The following is a 19,486-nucleotide window of genomic DNA, read 5'->3' as shown; positions in this document are numbered from 1 at the left end:
GGCGGTAAGCCTCTCAAGTCTAGAGTTACCAACCAGGCATCCTTTTGTCTTCAGCATAGGCAGTAACTGTTGGAGTCAGCATCTTGAATCTGGGAAATGTCCAGAAAAACTATTTAGAATGGATGTAAGTCCGTGAATTGGACGCCATGATTTCTTTTTTTCTGGGTAACAGGAAAAGTCTTGAATAAAAACCTTGTCCCTTTTCCTTTTCTGGTACTGGTTGAATAGCCCCCATATTCATGAGGGACATAACTTGTTTCTGGGCCTCATCCCACTGATTTGGAGGCAGGTCTGGCCATCCATTTGAAATCTGTATCCCTGGGATACTATATTTAAAACCCATTTGTGGGTAATCAGTTGCCGTTTTTGTGTAGGAAGTGCCAGCTTTCCCCCCAAAGGTGCGGCCAAAAGACAAGTGCTTGGTGACTGTAGTGGAAAGTCACTGAGACTGTTTACCATAGGAAGGTGCCTTGTTGCTTCAAGATTTGGAGGTGGAGGCACCCCATTGTTTATATTCTAAAAGTTCCTGCGACTGAAACCCTGAGCCTTTGGAATGTTCAGCCTTTAACTGAGCCGCTAGTGGGTACATTGAAAGGGATCCTCAGTTCTTAGTAGGCCAGTGCCTACTAAGCCTGGGGTGGTCAGTGACTTGTGGTGGGGAAATCTTCACAGTTTGCATAGATTTTAGCTTTTATCTTCCATTTTTTGCAAAATCTTCTTCAGTCTTATGGCCAAATAAGATAGTCCTGTTGTAAAGTGAGCATCCAACAACTTTGCTTTTAAGATGGTCAGGGCAGGTGACTTTGCTGCCTTGAGCCAAGCATGCCTTCTTATCACAGATCCAGTTAGCAGCAGCCCTGCAAGAGGCCTCCAGGGAATCAAACCACATTGCAAAAGTATGTTTTCCAACTTGTTCAGCTGGAAAGCAATAAATCCTGCAACTCTATTTTCCACACACAGTCAGAAATCAAATATACTTTCTTGTTTATTTAAACCTATGATATGTGCTGTTGATATTTAAGCATATGAAATTGACAGCTTAAAGCCCTGATTGCCAAGGTTGCAGACATGTAAATCTTTCTCTATTCCCATCTATCCAGCACCCTGGAATCTCTATCAGAAGGCACGGATTTTTAGCAGGTAGAGGCCTTTAACGCTCTTTGGGACCCTGGAGAAATGGTTTCAGGGTCAGCAGTAGGGTTTTTAAAAAAGGAATTTGTAGGGTGTCAGGAACCCTGGTAGTGTATCTGGTCTGGTTTACTAAGAGCCGGAGGCAGGGAATCAGGAGTCATACTGGACTCTAAGAAAACATCATCAACAATGTCTAGAACAGGAAGTATAGCCAAAGGCCTATGCTGAGGAAGAAGAAAATCCCTAAGTCTCTTTTTAAATTCTGAGAAATCCTGACTCTCCCAGTGAAAGTGTTCCCTTAAGGTATGCAAAGTTTCTCCAAAAGAAAAATCTTCAGGAGGAGAAGCAGAAGGGATGGAATCTTCTGCATCAGAGTCCTCATAAGTGGGAAAAGATTATTCCTGATCAGAAAAGGAATCAGAAGAAATAGAAACCTGATCTGAAGATTCATAGTCAGTGCCTTCGCTCAGACCTCTTAGCAGGAGGGGGGATGTACCCCTTTATCAAGGTAATTAAGTCCTCAGCCATTTTGGATCATTTGTTTTTAGGGCATTGGGGCCTGTACACGGCCCAAGCGCCGTTTTTTTAGAGACAGTAGTTTTTGGCCTTAGTTTTGACGATGGCGTCAATTTAATTTAATATTCAGGATCTTTTAGGCCCGAAAAACGCTTCCTCAGTTTGCGCCTGGCTCCAGTGGGCTCCAGACCCATCTAAGGTAGAGACATCCCATGTGGTTCAATATTTCTTAAAGTGTCTCAAGAAAGCATACCGGATCTCAATGGGTCTCAGTAGAGGCTCGCTTAATCAAAAGTAGCTGGTATCAGGGCCTGGCGCAGTTTCACTGAGTACCGTGTAGGAGAAGCTTCGCCGCCTGTTTTAGGACCTCGCACGGTCTGTCTCTTCTTTCTTTATGCTTTTAGGTATTCTGGTAGACGGATTGCTAACTCTAATTTGGCTATTTCTGGATAGTTAAATCTCGAAAGCCAAAATATTTAGGAGGCAAAAATAAAACCCCACGCTTAATAGTGCGTTGATTAAATTTTAGCACAAAATCATTAAATATGACATCGCTAGGTCTGTGCCTAGGCAAGGAATACAATACAAATGAAAATCCTTATGATATATTCTTCCCACAAGTAATCCAATTATTAACTTTTACTGACATTGGTAAGGAGCAAGAAAAGTTCCCCCAATGGGGTACTTAGCTTTTAGTAGAAGACTTTGGTGCTGAAACTCGAAAACAAAAATTTCAGGAGTCGGCCGACCGTTATCTCTTCATGTAACTGCTTCTGCTTCAGGCACCAGCAAGAGCAAGAAAGATTCGATGTAATGTATGCCGTGGCTGCATATTTTATGCACACCCCTGACTTACCTGGACATAATGGAAGAAGGGACAGCAAATCCTACTACTAGGACTCCAAGACTTTGTTAATCAGGGTCGACTGAGGGCAACCTGCCATTGATTACACTATAAAATGTAATGACTGCAATAAAGTGAAACATCTAAGAACATCTTCAACATGCTCTAGTCAGAAGTGACAACCTTCATGATCCATAGACAGGAACTTAAAGTTCGACTGCTGAATCCTACACTAAGGCACAAGGAAACATCATGTGCCATTACAAAAATAACCAATGTCTCTTAAAAAAAGGGCAATCTGTGGTCTGCCATACTATACAACAGAAGGAAGACTTTATTTGCAGAAAGAGGAAAATTCAGGATGCAAAAACTCTACCAGCCTCAGTAAAAGCTGAGATACCTCAAAATCCTCCAAAGCTAGTTACAAAATAAAACTGCCAAGATTCCAGACACTGGCATTCTATAGTTATATCAAGAATCTAAATGGTAATGCTCAGATCTGCTCTGAGCTACAACAGAATGGAATTAAATATACTGATCCCAAGGATATTGCCAATATCCTGGCAGATGGTTCAGTGAACTTCAACACTCATAAAGGGTCTCAATACCAAGATTGCCAAACCCCTGCTTTGAAGTGGAGGTATCTTCTGCAAGATTTCCTGATTGGGATATGCAGGTATGCCTCAAGTCTAGAGTTACCAACCGGGCATCCTTGCCTAGCATAGGAAGTAACTGTTGGAGAGTCAGCATCTTGAATTTTGGAATGCCCAGAAATGTATTTAGAATGGATAAGACCAGAATTGGACGCCAGGATTGGTCTCTTCTGGGTACCAGGAAAAGTCTTGAATAAAAACCTTGTTCCTTTTCCAGTACTGGTTGAATAGCCCCCATATTCATGAGGGACATAACTTGTTTCTGGGCCTCTGCCAACTGATTCGGAGGCAGATCTGGCCATCCGTTTGGGATTGGCAATGTGTGGAAATGAAATCTGTATCCCTGGGATACTATATTTAAAACCCATTTGGCCTGGGTAATCAGTTGCCAGTTTTGTGCATGAATGCCAGTTTTCCTCCCAAAGGGGCAGCCAAAAGATAAGTGCTTGGTGTTTGCAGTGGAAAGTCATTGAGAGTGTTTTCCGTAGGAAGGTGCCTTGTTACTTCCAGATTTGGAGGTGGAGGCACCCCATTGCTTTGTTCTATAAGTTCCTTGCAACTGAAACCTGGAGCCTTTGGAATGTCTGGGTTTGACCTGAGCGACTCTAGTGGGTACTGGAAAAGACCAGTTCTTAGTAGGCCAGTGCCTACTGGACCTGGGTGGCTGCACTTCTAGGAAATCTTTTACAGTTTGCATAGATTTAGCTTCATCTTCCATCTTTTTCAAAACTTCTTCAGCCTTATTACCAAATAGACTGTCATGTTGTAAAGGAGCATCCAACAATTTTGCTTTAACATGGTCAGGCAGATTTTGCTCCTTGAGCCAAGCATGCCTTCTTACCACAGATCCAGATACAGCAGCCCTACAAGAGGCCTCCAAGGAATCAAAACCACATTTCAAAGAATGTTTTCCACCTTGTTCAGCTGAAAGCAACAAATCCTGTAACTCTATTTTCCACACACAGTCAGAAATCAACATAATTTTCTGTTTAAGTAAACCCATGACATGCTGCTGATATTTAAGTATATGAAATTGATAGTTTTAAGCCCTGATTGCCAAGGTTGCAGACATGTAAACCTTCTTACCCATCTATCCAGCACCCTGGAATCTCTATCAGAAAGGGTAGGATTTTTAGCAGTAGAAGCCTTAATGCCCTTGGGACCCTGAGAAATGGTTTCAGGGTCAGCAGTAGGGTTTTTAAAGAGGAATTTGTGGGAGTCAGGAACCCTGTAATATCTGTCTGGCTTACTAGGAGCCGGAGGCAGGGAATCAGGAGTCATACTGGACTCTGAGAAAACATCATCAACAATGTCTAGAACAAGAGGTATAGCCAAAGGCCTATGCTCAGTAAGAAGAAAGAAATCCCCAAGTCTCTTTTTAGATTCTGAGAAATCCAGACTCTCCCAATGAAAGTGTTCCCTTAAGGCATGCAAAGTTTCTCCAAAAGAAAAATCCTCAAGAGGAGTAGCAGAACGGATGGAATCTTCTGCATCAGAGTCCTCATAAGTGGGAATAGATCATTCCTGATCAGAAGGGGAATCAGAAGAAATAGAAACCTGATCTGCCTAGGTCTCTTAGCAGGAGGGGGATGGGTACCCCTGATCGAGGTAATTAAATCCTCAGCCATTTTGATAATTTGTTTTTTGGGCATTGGGGCCTGTACACGTGGCCCCCAAGTGTCAGTTTCTTAGACATAGTAGTAGTTTTTGGCCTTAGTTTTGATGGCTTCGGTTTAATATACAAATCTTTAGGCCTGAAAACACCTTCAGAAGCCGGTGCTCAGCGGCTCCGGACCCATCTAAGGTAGAGACATCCGCGGGCTCAGTATCTTGCGGCATTCTGGACTCCGGATGGATCTCAGCAGAGGCCTGCGAATCAAAAGTAGTGGGTATCACGGGCTGCGAAAGCACCTCACTGAGTACCGGCGACTGGCTTAGGAGAAGCTTCATCGGTTTTGGACCTCAACGGTCTGTCTTTTTCTTTGCGTTTTTTAGGCATTCCATTTCTGGATAGTTAAATCTCGAGCCAAAAAATTTAGAAGCAAAAATATACAGACATTTAATAGTGCACTGAATAAATTTAGCACAAAACCGACAGCAAGGCATGTTGTGGTCAGGGCCTAGGCAAGGAATACAGTACAAATGAAAATCCTTATGAGGTATTTGCTTTCCACAAGTAATACAATTATTAACTTTTACTGACATCGGTAAGGAGCAAGAAAAAGTTTCCACAATGAGGTTACTTAGCTTTTAGTAGAAGACTTCGGTTCTGAAACTCGAAAACGAAAATTTCAGAAGTCGGCCGACCGGCACTTACGAACTGCTTCTGCTTCGGGCACCGTGCGGCAAGAAAGACTGATGTAATGGTGTCTGCTGCATGTTTTATACCCCTGATAACCTGACGTCATGGAAGAAGGGACAGCAACCGACGCAGGACCCAAGACTTTGTTAATCAGGCCGACTGAGGGCATCCTGCTAGCAGATTACCCAAATGTAATGACTGCAACAGTGAAACACAAAGAACACCTTCTTCAAAGGCAACTTTATGCTACTCAAGTCAGAAGTGACAACCTTCATGACACCCATGCAGACAGGAACTTAAAGTTCGACTGCTGAATCCTACACTAAGGCACTGTATGAACACATCCACTCGTATGCCATTACAAAAATAACCAAGATGGTCTCTTCAAAAAAAAGGAACCCAATCTGGTGGTCCCCTGCCATAAAACTATACAACAGAAGGAAGAAACTGTTGCAGAAAAGAGGAAAATTCCAGGATGCAAAAAACTCCCTTACCAGCCTCAGTAAAAGCTGAGATACCTCAAAATCCTCCAAAGCTAGTTACAAAAATAAAACTGCCAAAGATTCCAAGGACAACCGCAAGGCATTCTATAGTTATATCAAGAATCTAAATGGTAATGCTCAGATCTGCTCTGAGCTACAACAGAATGGAATTAAATATACTGATCCCAAGGATATTGCCAATATCCTGGCAGATCGGTTCAGTGCCAACTTCAACCCCCACTCACCCCCTAAAGGGCCCTCTCAATACCAAAAGATTGCCAAACCCCAGTAATCACAGCCACAGAGGTAAAAAAATGCGCTCTCCAAAACTAAGAATACAGCATCCATGAGTCCACACGACATCCCGGGCTGTGTACTACATGAACTACAAAATATACTGGCACCTTACTCAAGTGTCATGTTTAATCATAGCCTCACCTCAGGCTTCGTGGCCAAGGAGTGGTGCACAGCTAGTTATCCCACTCCACAAGGGGGGGGGGTCCATCTTGGATCCCTGGAACCATCGATCAGTCTGACAAGCCTGATCTGCAAAGCCATGGAACACATTATTATGGAATGTATAAACAAAGACATTGGCAACCTTCAAACACTGGACCCCACCCAGTTTGGATTTGTGAAGGTCCGATCTCGTCTCAACCTGACTGACTTCTTTGATTCAGTCTCCAGAGCCGTGGATGAGGGTAAGGTGGTTCACACAGCCTATCTGGACCTCGCCAAGGCCTTCAACACCATCCCCCACTCTGGAATCATAGATAAACTTACTAAGTTGGGCATTAATCCCTATGTCACTAGATGGGTTGCCAGCGGGCTTGCTGACAGAACCCACACTGTAAAAGTAGCTGACTCAAAATCCAGCTACAGACAAGTGGAGTACGTCAGGGTTCAGTCCTGGGACCGCTCTTGTTTGGCATCTACTTCTCTGGAGTACAGGCCAGCACTAAGGGACTCTGGCTAACAAAGTTCACAGATGACTGCAAACTGGGAGCCATTATTGAATCCCCAAATGTGGATATTCTACAAAAGGGCCCTGCAGAAACAAATGCTTGGTGCCAAAGCCATGGGCTCAAGCTCAATGCCAAGAAATATATAGTTATCCCCTTTGGGGAAAAAACATGTAACTATGAATTACCACATAAGTGGCAGTACATTAAACACCAAAAGTGTGATAAGGGACACAGGTGGACAGTGGTCTCACCTTCGATAACCACATAGCCACAAGTCAGGAAATCCTTCTATGTGGCGCACATCATCACTAAGGGCTTTTCATCCAGAAAAAAGGAGGTCATTGTCCCACTATACTCATCCCTAATTAGACCCATTATAGAGTACAACGCTCTGTTTGGTATGTACCTCACAAGACATCTGCAACAACTGGAAAGGTCACAGAAATACCTCACTAAAAGAATCACAGGCCTAAAGCAGATGCCTTATGCTGACCGTCTAAAAAAACTCCATCTATACTCTGTCACATATCACCTACTCAGAGGCAATCTCTGCTTAACAAACAAGGCCAAGTCAAACCCAGTGATGTTGGACATGCTACACTTAAAGAAATCCCTCAGAGTCACACACTCCAGGGATCTAAACCCGGACATCACAATGAACAAAACATGCTGGAGGGATAGGTTCCTGACCCAGAGACTCCCCATACTCTGGAATAGACTGCCCATACATGTCAAGCTGAGCTCCTCTTTGGCCCTCTTCAAAAGGAACCTTGACGATTGGATGGGAGATAGGAAATTCACCCCAGGGATCATGTCAGTCACCCTGCTAGACAGGGGACCAGGGAAGTAAATAGTCTGGGAAGAAATAGCCAGGGAAGTGTTATGGCTAGGGTTGTATAGGCCCTAGGGCTGATAGCCTAGTACCAACCTATGTAGGGATGGTTCTCAACCTTTGTCGGCTTTTGAACTGTAACTTGCACCCTTGTCTCAGGATGTTTAAGAACCAATGATCCTAGGTTACATATTATTATTAATTTTACAAATAATCATATATGACCTTCCATTTTAGAGGGAGCATAAATGTTGAGGATTGGTTTCGGAAAGGTTCAATTTTGATTTTTGAGGGCTGGTAAGGGAGTAGCCTGGCTGAGACTTGGCTTTTCCCTATAGCTCCCAAGGGTCCCCATGCTTCTACTGTGATTTAGCCCATCAGCGTTTCCCCTTTTTCAATTTCTTATCCTTATTTGGCTTGCTTTTCTCTTGCTTATGGTACAGAGACAAGGACCTGGGCTGGGTAATTTCTGCTAAATTAAGGTGCAAATGAGTGAAAAAAAACATGCCGGACTAATTGTACTGTCTTTCTCTTCTATTCCAGTGTTTTGAAAATTCCTTCAGCCAGGATCCAAATGGGTACTTCACACTCAGAGGTGCATTTAGGAGTTCTATCTTCATATGATCTAGCAGAGGTTGTGTCCTTAGGCAGACACATTTACAAAGAACTGATCCAGTTAAGTGCTGCCTATGAAAAGCTTCCACTGCACCATAACCATACTTTTTGGAGCAGCTGGCTACCTCAGCAGAAATATCAAAGATGCAGATCCTGTCATTCTATGCAGAACACTAACGCATTTATATAAGGCTGCTACCAGCACTTCTGATGCCTGCAGGCAGCAATGGTGAACAAGATGCTCTTGTTCCACCCCTTCTGATTATCACTGCATTTTACTTTATTTCAAGTTGGTAAATACATACCTCAACAGAGAAGTAAAACCAGAGAAGGAAGAAAAATCACAGAACTTGTATTAAAACAAAGTACTTAACACTGCTCACAACTTATATGGATTCCAATGAATACATTTTTCAGGAGTAAATAAATCATTAACAGAAAAGTGAAGGATCACAAAAGAATTACTACGAAACAGTTATCTCACCTACACTCATGGTTACTTTAAATTGAATGGTGAATGCAGCAAATGTGGGTACTGACAAGTTATGCTAGGGAGCTCATTCCAGACTGTAGGGCCTAATCACGAGGATGTTCTCTTTGTGCAACAGAGAGACTAATGTGGAACAGCAAGAGTACTGTCAGTGAATGCTGTAAATCCAAGTTATCTAGAGTGCTGTTTCACAGAAATGATGTTAGGTAAGAACTTACAAGTGACCATTCTGAAAGAGAGTAGGGTCAAGCCAAACCTGAAGGCATATGAAAAATCGGTACTACTTTTAGGTCCATCATGTAAGCTTGCAACTTATATTCATTTTTGCATAAACTAAGGCACTTTGAGTCTCAAAGACCACAGTATTTATTTTAGAAGTTAACTACATTTCCTTAATTCAATAAGCCTAACACAGTTGAGCAAGGCTACATCTTAGTGAACTGCAGATGGACTTGCAAGAACTGTCCAGTTCCCAGACAACAATGTAGTTAAGGGGGATAATATGACTGCACAGATGGCAAAGATAAGTACAGTCGTTAGCCAAAGACCCAAGAGTACTTTTGATATGCAGGGGGTACAAGTTTCTAGCTATACAATCCTGACTTTACCAAGGTTAACCCACAGCAACCTAAACTACAGTCTCTCCCTCTCCATGCAAAGACAAAACTGTGTGTGTGTATATATGAGTACTGTGCTTAACACCTGCCAACAGCTAGTAACTGGTTTATAGCACATAAGGTTGTCTGGCTAAGATCATCACATGCAGTCAAAGAAAAAAAAAAATCAGTGAAACAAAAGTACAAACAGGTCAACAGCAAGAAGATAAGGCACAGCCCTTTACGAGTAACTTTTAACTAGTAAAAGACAGTTCAAACCCTCAACAGCTTGCTTCTAGGTCCACTGTAAAGGGAGTGTGTTACACAAACTACCACAACTGACAGGTGTGGTTTCAGCAAAGGCAAATGGAAATCCCTTTATCTTTTCTGATAAGTATCACAGGATCTTTTAAATTAACAATGCTGCTACCATTCATAGTTCACTGAATTAATCCAAAGTTAACTTTCAGCTCCCATGGACAATCAATGACTGTACGCACAGATTTCAGGAAGGGACTAGCATTACTATATTACTATTTTACAGCTATTTATAAAAAACTGCCTAGTGTAATGCTTCAACCATTTTACCGTACAGGACTGTTTTCAGACATCGCACCTGTCTTTTAAAGCAACTGAATTTCCAGATGCCAATAAATTTATCTAGTCTGGCTACTAAATGCACCTCACCTAAACCGTGAACCACACCTGTCAACTAATACACATGCAGTTAGCAGATAATGCATGCCCCTATGTCTACTAAGTGGGCACAATCATGCTAATTAATGACATATTATCATAACAGCAGTACTCACTATTTTCAATTCGACTACTTCGATTGGCGTGGAGCAGCCCAGATCAGGCTTGAGACCGACTCCGCCAGACCTGGGTCCAGTTCCCTGAAAGGAGCATAAAACCATCACTATGTCTACATACATCAACAAAAACAAAATACTCACAGTTCTCAGTTCAGCTACTTCTGTCTGCAGCCGAGGAGCTGCCCAAATCAGAGAGGAAATAGTTTCCGCCAGACCAGGGTCAAGTTCCCTGTATATATTCAAAATAAAAGTACAGTTATAAACTAGTTCAGGTAGCAAAAATGGCCAAGAAATGTAAAGTCATATCTCTTGGCCAAGAGACGTAGCTGATCACATTTAGTGCCAGCCAACATAATTACAGTGACTAAATAAAAACTGATGCTATGCTTAAGCTTCATGAAATAAAAAAAAGAGTAAGCAGCCAAGAAAATGTATGACCCACATCCTGTGTGCTTACTAAAGCCAGATGGTCTCTCTCACAAAAATAGAAAGTACTGGTATTATCATCACTTTTTATTAAACCATGCACAATAAAACAGAGAAAGTATTTACACAAATTCCACTTAATTGTAACAGGAGATGATGTTCACAGAACACACTGCCTTACTGGCAGCCTGCCAAAGCTCAGAATTCTTCCCACTGCCTGTCTGTTAGGGTGAAGAACCAATCACCTGGCAGGACACGGACAGCCCTTCACACTCAGACAAAATCCTTTCAGTTTTTCTAGGGTCCAACAGCAAGAACAGGTGGAAACAATCTTTGCGACTGTTCCAAACAAAGCGCGCGCACACACACACACACACACACACACACACACACACACACACACACACACACACACACACACACACACACACACACACACACAAAAACATAACAGCAACTTCAACCAACTATATACACACAACAAAAGCGAAACGGTGCGAGGCTACTGCCAGTAAGGTAGCGTATTCTATGAACATCTATTACAGGTACGTTGAACTTGCACAGCTGGCATGAGTGTAATCTCCCAAAGCTTACTCAACCTGGGTAGAGGAAGTATAAGTGTACAGGAGCCCCTGGAGAATGCTCCTCATGAAGCCTGCTATGGATCAGAAAATGCATCCAGTTTATAGTGCTTCTTGAAGGTACGGACAGAGAATCAAGTTGTTGCCTCAAGCATACCGAGAATCCAAGCTATTCACACTCTTCTCCAACATGCCATGGAAAAAAAAGAAAGCCGGGCTCTGGTGAAATTTGCCTTTATCTTGCCTAGATTCAACTTTCCACGGTAGGGGAAACAAAAAACAATACCAAAGGACAACCAATGTGCAACATATTGCTTAGAAACAGGATGACCCTTCTTTGCCTAAGAAAAGGAAGTAAAATGCCTCTTGGTCTTCCTAAAGGTCTTTGTTCTGACAAGGTAGTACCCGAGCTGCCTATGAACATCCAAAGTATGAAGTATCCTCTCCCCTTATTCTTAGCTTCTGGAAAGAGCACAAGGAGATTAACAGACTGAGCTGCAAGCTCTTATGGTGGGACAACCTTATCTGATTTTCCACAGAAATAGAGTTCTGTTGAAAGTACCGAAAGAGAAGAAGAAAGAGGAGAAACCCCTGGCAGACTAGCAGAGATGGCTGCTAACTGCACATTAATGAATGGATACTATAAGTCATAAACTCACCCAAATATTTCAACACCAGAGTGACAGTAACCTCAATGGACCCTCTGTTTCCATTTAGACACCACTTAGGTTTACTGGTGAATGAAGTTTTCTAAGACTTTCTAGTAGCAGGTTTTCTGCCCTCTTTTAAACTCCTAATGCATCCTAATAAAACAAGTGCCTAAAGATTGAATCATCCAGGCTATCGACTGAAGTTTCTCTACATCAGGGTACACAAGTTTCCCCTGACACTGTGTGTGTGCAGATCTAGTGTATGAGGTAGTCTGTGGTAATTACCATCAAGAGTGAGAATGTACAGTTGTGTACACTTACCTTACCTTACTTGCTCCCCAGGCTAGTGAAAGCGGATAACATATGGATACTAAATCTAGAGCAATTTATAATCGTTTTTCAATCTTACAAACACTGGCTAATCTACAATGTATGTACTGTACTTGTGTACTATGTATGTATTCTACCTACATTCCAAAGTTCAGTTGTACACCACAAATCTATTACTTACCTTCATTTTTAAAATTAATATCTTTTTGGATTGTTCTCTCCACTGTAACTGTTTTGTGCCGCATGCCACTGTAAAAACATGTCTCTTGTAATTTGTGTGTATACTGATTATGTCTAAAAAACTAAATGTGTCTGTAATTTTTCTTTGTGGAGCTTTTCTCCCCGGGCCTCTGCTGAAAAAGGGCCTTTTCGGCTCAGTCAGACACCCCCGGTTAACAAATGTAAAATAAATAAATAAATAAATAATAAATGTAGATGTTTGAGTGTATTCACTGTTGCAGTCATTACATTTGGGTTATCTGCTTGCAGGTAGCTCTCGGTTGGCCCAATTATCAAAGTCTCGGGTCCTGCGTCAGTTTCTGTCTCATCTTCCATGACCATCAGGTAGTCAGGGGTATAAAGCATGCAGCCGACGCCATTACATCAGTTTTTCTTGCCCCAGACTTCAGGTGCCCCTATAATGGGAAGCAATTATATACAAGGTTACACCTTCATCAAAAGCAAATACACCAAGCTTTAAGCACAGTAAGCAAGAACAGAGGGCCATTTTGAGCATTTGTTTCTTAGGCATGGAGGCCTATCCTGGAGAATGCTGTATTTGTTTCTTTGTTTTTAAAGGAAGTTTAGACTTAGCAGTAGGTTTAAATGTTTAACTGAGTAGGTCTGAAAACACCCTCTGAAGCTGCGGGTTGTTCAGCTACTCCAGATCCCTCTGAAGGGATGGTTTCGGTAGGCTGAAAATCTTGTGCATCCGAAGGCCCAGCCAACTCCACTTGGGAGTCAGTGGCAGCCTGTGGTTCTACAGAAGCGGTCGCCAGGGGGCTGCGAAGGTGCCTCACTTAAAACTGGAGAACCGGCAACTGGCCTAGAAGAGGCTTCATAGTCAGTTTTGGGCCTAGGATGCCTATCCTTGTCTTTGCGCTTTTTATGTATTCCGGTCGTCGGAAATTCGAATTGTCTATTGACATCCAATATGTGTAGCACCTTCCCACTGACAGACTGTAGAAAAGAGAAGAAAGTGAGCAAATGAATAGACTGATTAAGGGACAACTCATTCAACACCTTGAACATAAAAGCAGGATTAGTATGAAGGGACAACCTGGGTTTGAAGCTCAAACACCCATCTGGCAGAAGTAAAGGCTAGCAGAACAGTCTTCCAAGAACAATGTTGCATGGAAGCTGAAACTGCAAGCTCAAAAGGAGCCTGGGTCAATTTTTCTACAACAAAATTAAGATCTCAGGGAGGAAGAACAGCTTCCTGGGAGGCCTAATATGTAGGATGCCTTTAAGGGAATTGCTTAGCTTCAAATCTAAAAGCTAAAGGAAGTGATAAAGGCAGACAAGCAGAATAACTGAGAAATAGGTCTCAACAGAAGAATAAGCCAGCCCAGCATTCAGCAGTTCAACAGTAAGAGAACAAAAAGAATATCCACAGAAAGTGGATCCAGATTACAAGAAAGGCACCAAATAGAAAACATCTTCCATTTGGATAAGCAGGATTGCCTGGCCTCCTGCAGGACCCTAAGCATGTCCTCAGACCTTAATTCAATAAGCCTAACACGGTTGAGCAAGGCTACATCTTAGTGAACTGCAGATGGACTTGCAAGAACTGTCCAGTTCCCAGACAAACAATGTAGTTAAGGGGGATAATATACCGTAATGGATGGCAAAGATAAGTACGGTCGTTAGCCAAAGACCCAAGAGTACTTTTGATATGCAGGGGGTACAAGTTTCTAGCTATACAATCCTGACTTTACCAAGGTTAACCCACAGCAACCTAAACTACAGTCTCTCCCTCTCCATGCAAAGACAAAACTGTGTGTGTGTATATATGAGTACTGTGCTTAACACCTGCCAACAGCTAGTAACTGGTTTATAGCACATAAGGTTGTCTGGCTAAGATCATCACATGCAGTCAAAGAAAAAAAAAAATCAGTGAAACAAAAGTACAAACAGGTCAACAGCAAGAATATAAGGCACAGCCCTTTACGAGTAACTTTTAACTAGTAAAAGACAGTTCAAACCCTCAACAGCTTGCTTCTAGGTCCACTGTAAAGGGAGTGTGTTACACAAACTACCACAACTGACAGGTGTGGTTTCAGCAAAGGCAAATGGAAATCCCTTTATCTTTTCTGATAAGTATCACAGGATCTTTTAAATTAACAATGCTGCTACCATTCATAGTTCACTGAATTAATCCAAAGTTAACTTTCAGCTCCCATGGACAATCAATGACTGTACGCACAGATTTCAGGAAGGGACTAGCATTACTATATTACTATTTTACAGCTATTTATAAAAAACTGCCTAGTGTAATGCTTCAACCATTTTACCGTACAGGACTGTTTTCAGACATCGCACCTGTCTTTTAAAGCAACTGAATTTCCAGATGCCAATAAATTTATCTAGTCTGGCTACTAAATGCACCTCACCTAAACCGTGAACCACACCTGTCAACTAATACACATGCAGTTAGCAGATAATGCATGCCCCTATGTCTACTAAGTGGGCACAATCATGCTAATTAATGACATATTATCATAACAGCAGTACTCACTATTTTCAATTCGACTACTTCCGATTGTAAGCGTGGAGCAGCCCAGATCAGGCTTGAGACCGACTCCGCCAGACCTGGGTCCAGTTCCCTGAAAGGAGCATAAAAACCATCACTATGTCTACATACATCAACAAAAACAAAATACTCACAGTTCTCAGTTCAGCTACTTCTGTCTGCAGCCGAGGAGCTGCCCAAATCAGAGAGGAAATAGTTTCCGCCAGACCAGGGTCAAGTTCCCTGTATATATTCAAAATAAAAGTACAGTTATAAACTAGTTCAGGTAGCAAAAATGGCCAAGAAATGTAAAGTCATATCTCTTGGCCAAGAGACGTACAGTCACATTTAGTGCCAGCCAACATAATTACAGTGACTAAATAAAAACTGATGCTATGCTTAAGCTTCATGAAATAAAAAAAAGAGTAAGCAGCCAAGAAAATGTATGACCCACATCCTGTGTGCTTACTAAAGCCAGATGGTCTCTCTCACAAAAATAGAAAGTACTGGTATTATCATCACTTTTTATTAAACCATGCACAATAAAACAGAGAAAGTATTTACACAAATTCCACTTAATTGTAACAGGAGATGATGTTCACAGAACACACTGCCTTACTGGCAGCCTGCCAAAGCTCAGAATTCTTCCCACTGCCTGTCTGTTAGGGTGAAGAACCAATCACCTGGCAGGACACGGACAGCCCTTCACACTCAGACAAAATCCTTTCAGTTTTTCTAGGGTCCAACAGCAAGAACAGGTGGAAACAATCTTTGCGACTGTTCCAAACAAAGCGCGCGCGCAGACACACACACACACACACACACACACACACACACACACACACACACACACACACACACACACACACACACACACACACACCAGCAACTTCAACCAACTATATACACACAACAAAAGTGAAACGGTGCGAGGCTACTGCCAGTAAGGTAGCGTATTCTATGAACATCTATTACAGGTACGTTGAACTTGCACAGCTGGCATGAGTGTAATCTCCCAAAGCTTACTCAACCTGGGTAGAGGAAGTATAAGTGTACAGGAGCCCCTGGAGAATGCTCCTCATGAAGCCTGCTATGGATCAGAAAATGCATCCAGTTTATAGTGCTTCTTGAAGGTACGGACAGAGAATCAAGTTGTTGCCTCAAGCATACCGAGAATCCAAGCTATTCACACTCTTCTCCAACATGCCATGGGAAAAAAAGAAAGCCGGGCTCTGGTGAAATTTGCCTTTATCTTGCCTAGATTCAACTTTCCACGGTAGGGGAAACAAAAAACAATACCAAAGGACAACCAATGTGCAACATATTGCTTAGAAACAGGATGACCTTCTTTGCCTAAGAAAAGGAAGTAAAATGCCTCTTGGTCTTCCTAAAGGTCTTTGTTCTGACAAGGTAGTACCCGAGCTGCCTATGAACATCCAAAGTATGAAGTATCCTCTCCCTTATTCTTAGCTTCTGGAAAGAGCACAAGGAGATTAACAGACTGAGCTGCAAGCTCTTATGGTGGGACAACCTTATCTGATTTTCCACAGAAATAGAGTTCTGTTGAAAGTACCGAAAGAGAAGAAGAAAGAGGAGAAACCCCTGGCAGACTAGCAGAGATGGCTGCTAACTGCACATTAATGAATGGATACTATAAGTCGTAAACTCACCCAAATATTTCAACACCAGAGTGACAGTAACCTCAATGGACCCTCTGTTTCCATTTAGACACCACTTAGGTTTACTGGTGAATGAAGTTTTCTAAGACTTTCTAGTAGCAGGTTTTCTGCCCTCTTTTAAACTCCTAATGCATCCTAATAAAACAAGTGCCTAAAGACTGAATCATCCAGGCTATCGACTGAAGTTTCTCTACATCAGGGTACACAAGTTTCCCCTGACACTGTGTGTGTGTGCAGATCTTGTGTATGAGGTAGTCTGTGGTAATTACCATCAAGAGTGAGAATGTACAGTTGTGTACACTTACCTTACCTTACTTGCTCCCCAGGCTAGTGAAAGCGGATAACATATGGATACTAAATCTAGAGCAATTTATAATCGTTTTTCAATCTTACAAACACTGGCTAATCTACAATGTATGTACTGTACTTGTGTACTATGTATGTATTCTACCTACATTCCAAAGTTCAGTTGTACACCACAAATCTATTACTTACCTTCATTTTTAAAATTAATATCTTTTTGGATTGTTCTCTCCACTGTAACTGTTTTGTGCCGCATGCCACTGTAAAAACATGTCTCTTGTAATTTGTGTGTATACTGATTATGTCTAAAAAACTAAATGTGTCTGTAATTTTTCTTTGTGGAGTTTTTTTCTCCCCGGGCCTCTGCTGAAAAAGGGCCTTTTCGGCTCAGTCAGACACCCCCGGTTAACAAATGTAAAATAAATAAATAAATAAATAATAAATGTAGATGTCTGAGTGTATTCACTGTTGCAGTCATTACATTTGGGTTATCTGCTTGCAGGTAGCTCTCGGTTGGCCCAATTATCAAAGTCTCGGGTCCTGCGTCAGTTTCTGTCTCATCTTCCATGACCATCAGGTAGTCAGGGGTATAAAGCATGCAGCCGACGCCATTACATCAGTTTTTCTTGCCCCAGACTTCAGGTGCCCCTATAATGGGAAGCAATTATATACAAGGTTACACCTTCATCAAAAAGCAAATACACCAGAAAGCTTTAAGCACAGTAAGCAAGAACAGAGGGCCATTTTGAGCATTTGTTTCTTAGGCATGGAGGCCTATCCTGGAGAATGCTGTATTTGTTTCTTTGTTTTTAAAGGAAGTTTAGACTTAGCAGTAGGTTTAAATGTTTAACTGAGTAGGTCTGAAAACACCCTCTGAAGCTGCGGGTTGTTCAGCTACTCCAGATCCCTCTGAAGGGATGGTTTCGGTAGGCTGAAAATCTTGTGCATCCGAAGGCCCAGCCAACTCCACTTGGGAGTCAGTGGCAGCCTGTGGTTCTACAGAAGCGGTCGCCAGGGGGCTGCGAAGGTGCCTCACTTAAAACTGGAGAACCGGCAACTGGCCTAGAAGAGGCTTCATAGTCAGTTTTGGGCCTAGGATGCCTATCCTTGTCTTTGCGCTTTTTATGTATTCCGGTCGTCGGAAATTCGAATTGTCTATTGACATCCAATATGTGTAGCACCTTCCCACTGACAGACTGTAGAAAAGAGAAGAAAGTGAGCAAATGAATAGACTGATTAAGGGACAACTCATTCAACACCTTGAACATAAAAGCAGGACTAGTATGAAGGGACAACCTGGGCTTGAAGCTCAAACACCCATCTGGCAGAAGTAAAGGCTAGCAGAACAGTCTTCCAAGAACAATGTTGCATGGAAGCTGAAACTGCAAGCTCAAAAGGAGCCTGGGTCAATTTTTCTACAACAAAATTAAGATCTCAGGGAGGAAGAACAGCTTCCTGGGAGGCCTAATATGTAGGATGCCTTTAAGGGAATTGCTTAGCTTCAAATCTAAAAGCTAAAGGAAGTGATAAAGGCAGACAAGCAGAATAACTGAGAAATAGGTCTCAACAGAAGAATAAGCCAGCCCAGCATTCAGCAGTTCAACAGTAAGAGAACAAAAAGAATATCCACAGAAAGTGGATCCAGATTACAAGAAAGGCACCAAATAGAAAACATCTTCCATTTGGATAAGCAGGATTGCCTGGCCTCCTGCAGGACCCTAAGCATGTCCTCAGAAAAAAGGGGTCTACGTGGAATTAAAACCCTATCACCCACAGTGTCAGTTGAAGAATGGACAGGTGGGGATAGATGAGAGATCCCTCGTCTTCTGTAAGTATGTTTGCCCTGTTGAGGTAACTTGTGATTGCCCTTGGCTACATGCAGAAGAGGGAACCAATCCTGTCTCGGCCAAAAGGGAGTCACCAACAATAATTTGGGAGCATCCTGCTGTACTTTGAACAGGACTTTTGGAATGAGGAGAAGGGGAAGAAAAGCATAAAGAAACATCCCCTTCCAAGAAAAAGGGAGGACGTCCACCTTGTAAACCAGAGGACTCAGGACTCTGGTAGAAAATAGAGGAAGTTGTCTTTTTAGAAGGGAGGCAAAAACGTCCATTTGAGGAGTACCCCACTGTGAAGCATCCATTGGTGGGATTGAGTTATGGACCTGCTCAGAGTCTGCCACAATGTTTTGACCTAAGGGAATGTAAACCACCTGAAGTGTCACTTGATACTGGATAGCTAGTTCCCACACTAGGAATGCCAACCAGCAAAAGACCCCCCCCCCGTTTGTTGACATACCACATTTACTATGGTATTGTCTGTCAACACCTTGAGAGGTCCTGGGGAGAACAGTAGATGAAAAGCCCAACGAGCTAGCAGAAAAGCTCTCATCATCTTGACGCTAAAGGGCCCATCTCAATACCTAAAGATTGCCAAATTCTGGTAATAACGGCCACACAGGTAAAAACCAAACTCCCCTAAGCTAAGAATACAGCATCCGTGGGACCAGATGACATCCTGGGCTGTGTACTACATGAACCACAAA

The 19,486-nt window shown here is 42.4% G+C and overlaps 2 protein-coding genes across 3 annotated transcripts in view; one reads left to right on the top strand and one right to left on the bottom strand.

Moving 5' to 3' along the window:
- Positions 1 to 15,065, bottom strand: part of IST1 (IST1 factor associated with ESCRT-III) — a 1,439,276-nt gene extending 1,424,211 nt beyond the window's left edge. The window contains exon 1 of one of the 2 annotated variants that reach the window (XM_044069956.1): positions 14,966 to 15,065. The gene's annotated coding sequence lies outside the window, so the exon portion shown is untranslated. Of the gene's footprint in view, positions 1 to 10,382; positions 10,470 to 14,965 lie in introns of those variants that run through there. The other variant, XM_044069957.1, reaches the window with a different exon arrangement.
- Positions 1 to 19,486, top strand: part of NIPBL (NIPBL cohesin loading factor) — a 4,951,262-nt gene that overhangs the window by 4,254,708 nt on the left and 677,068 nt on the right. The gene's annotated exons all lie outside the window — the stretch shown is intronic.

This window comes from Protopterus annectens, chromosome 1.part0, assembly GCF_019279795.1.
Source record: "Protopterus annectens isolate FY-2018-M chromosome 1.part0, PAN1.0, whole genome shotgun sequence".
Classification (NCBI taxonomy): Eukaryota; Metazoa; Chordata; order Ceratodontiformes; family Protopteridae; genus Protopterus; species Protopterus annectens.
This window is presented reverse-complemented; position numbering and strand designations above follow the sequence as displayed.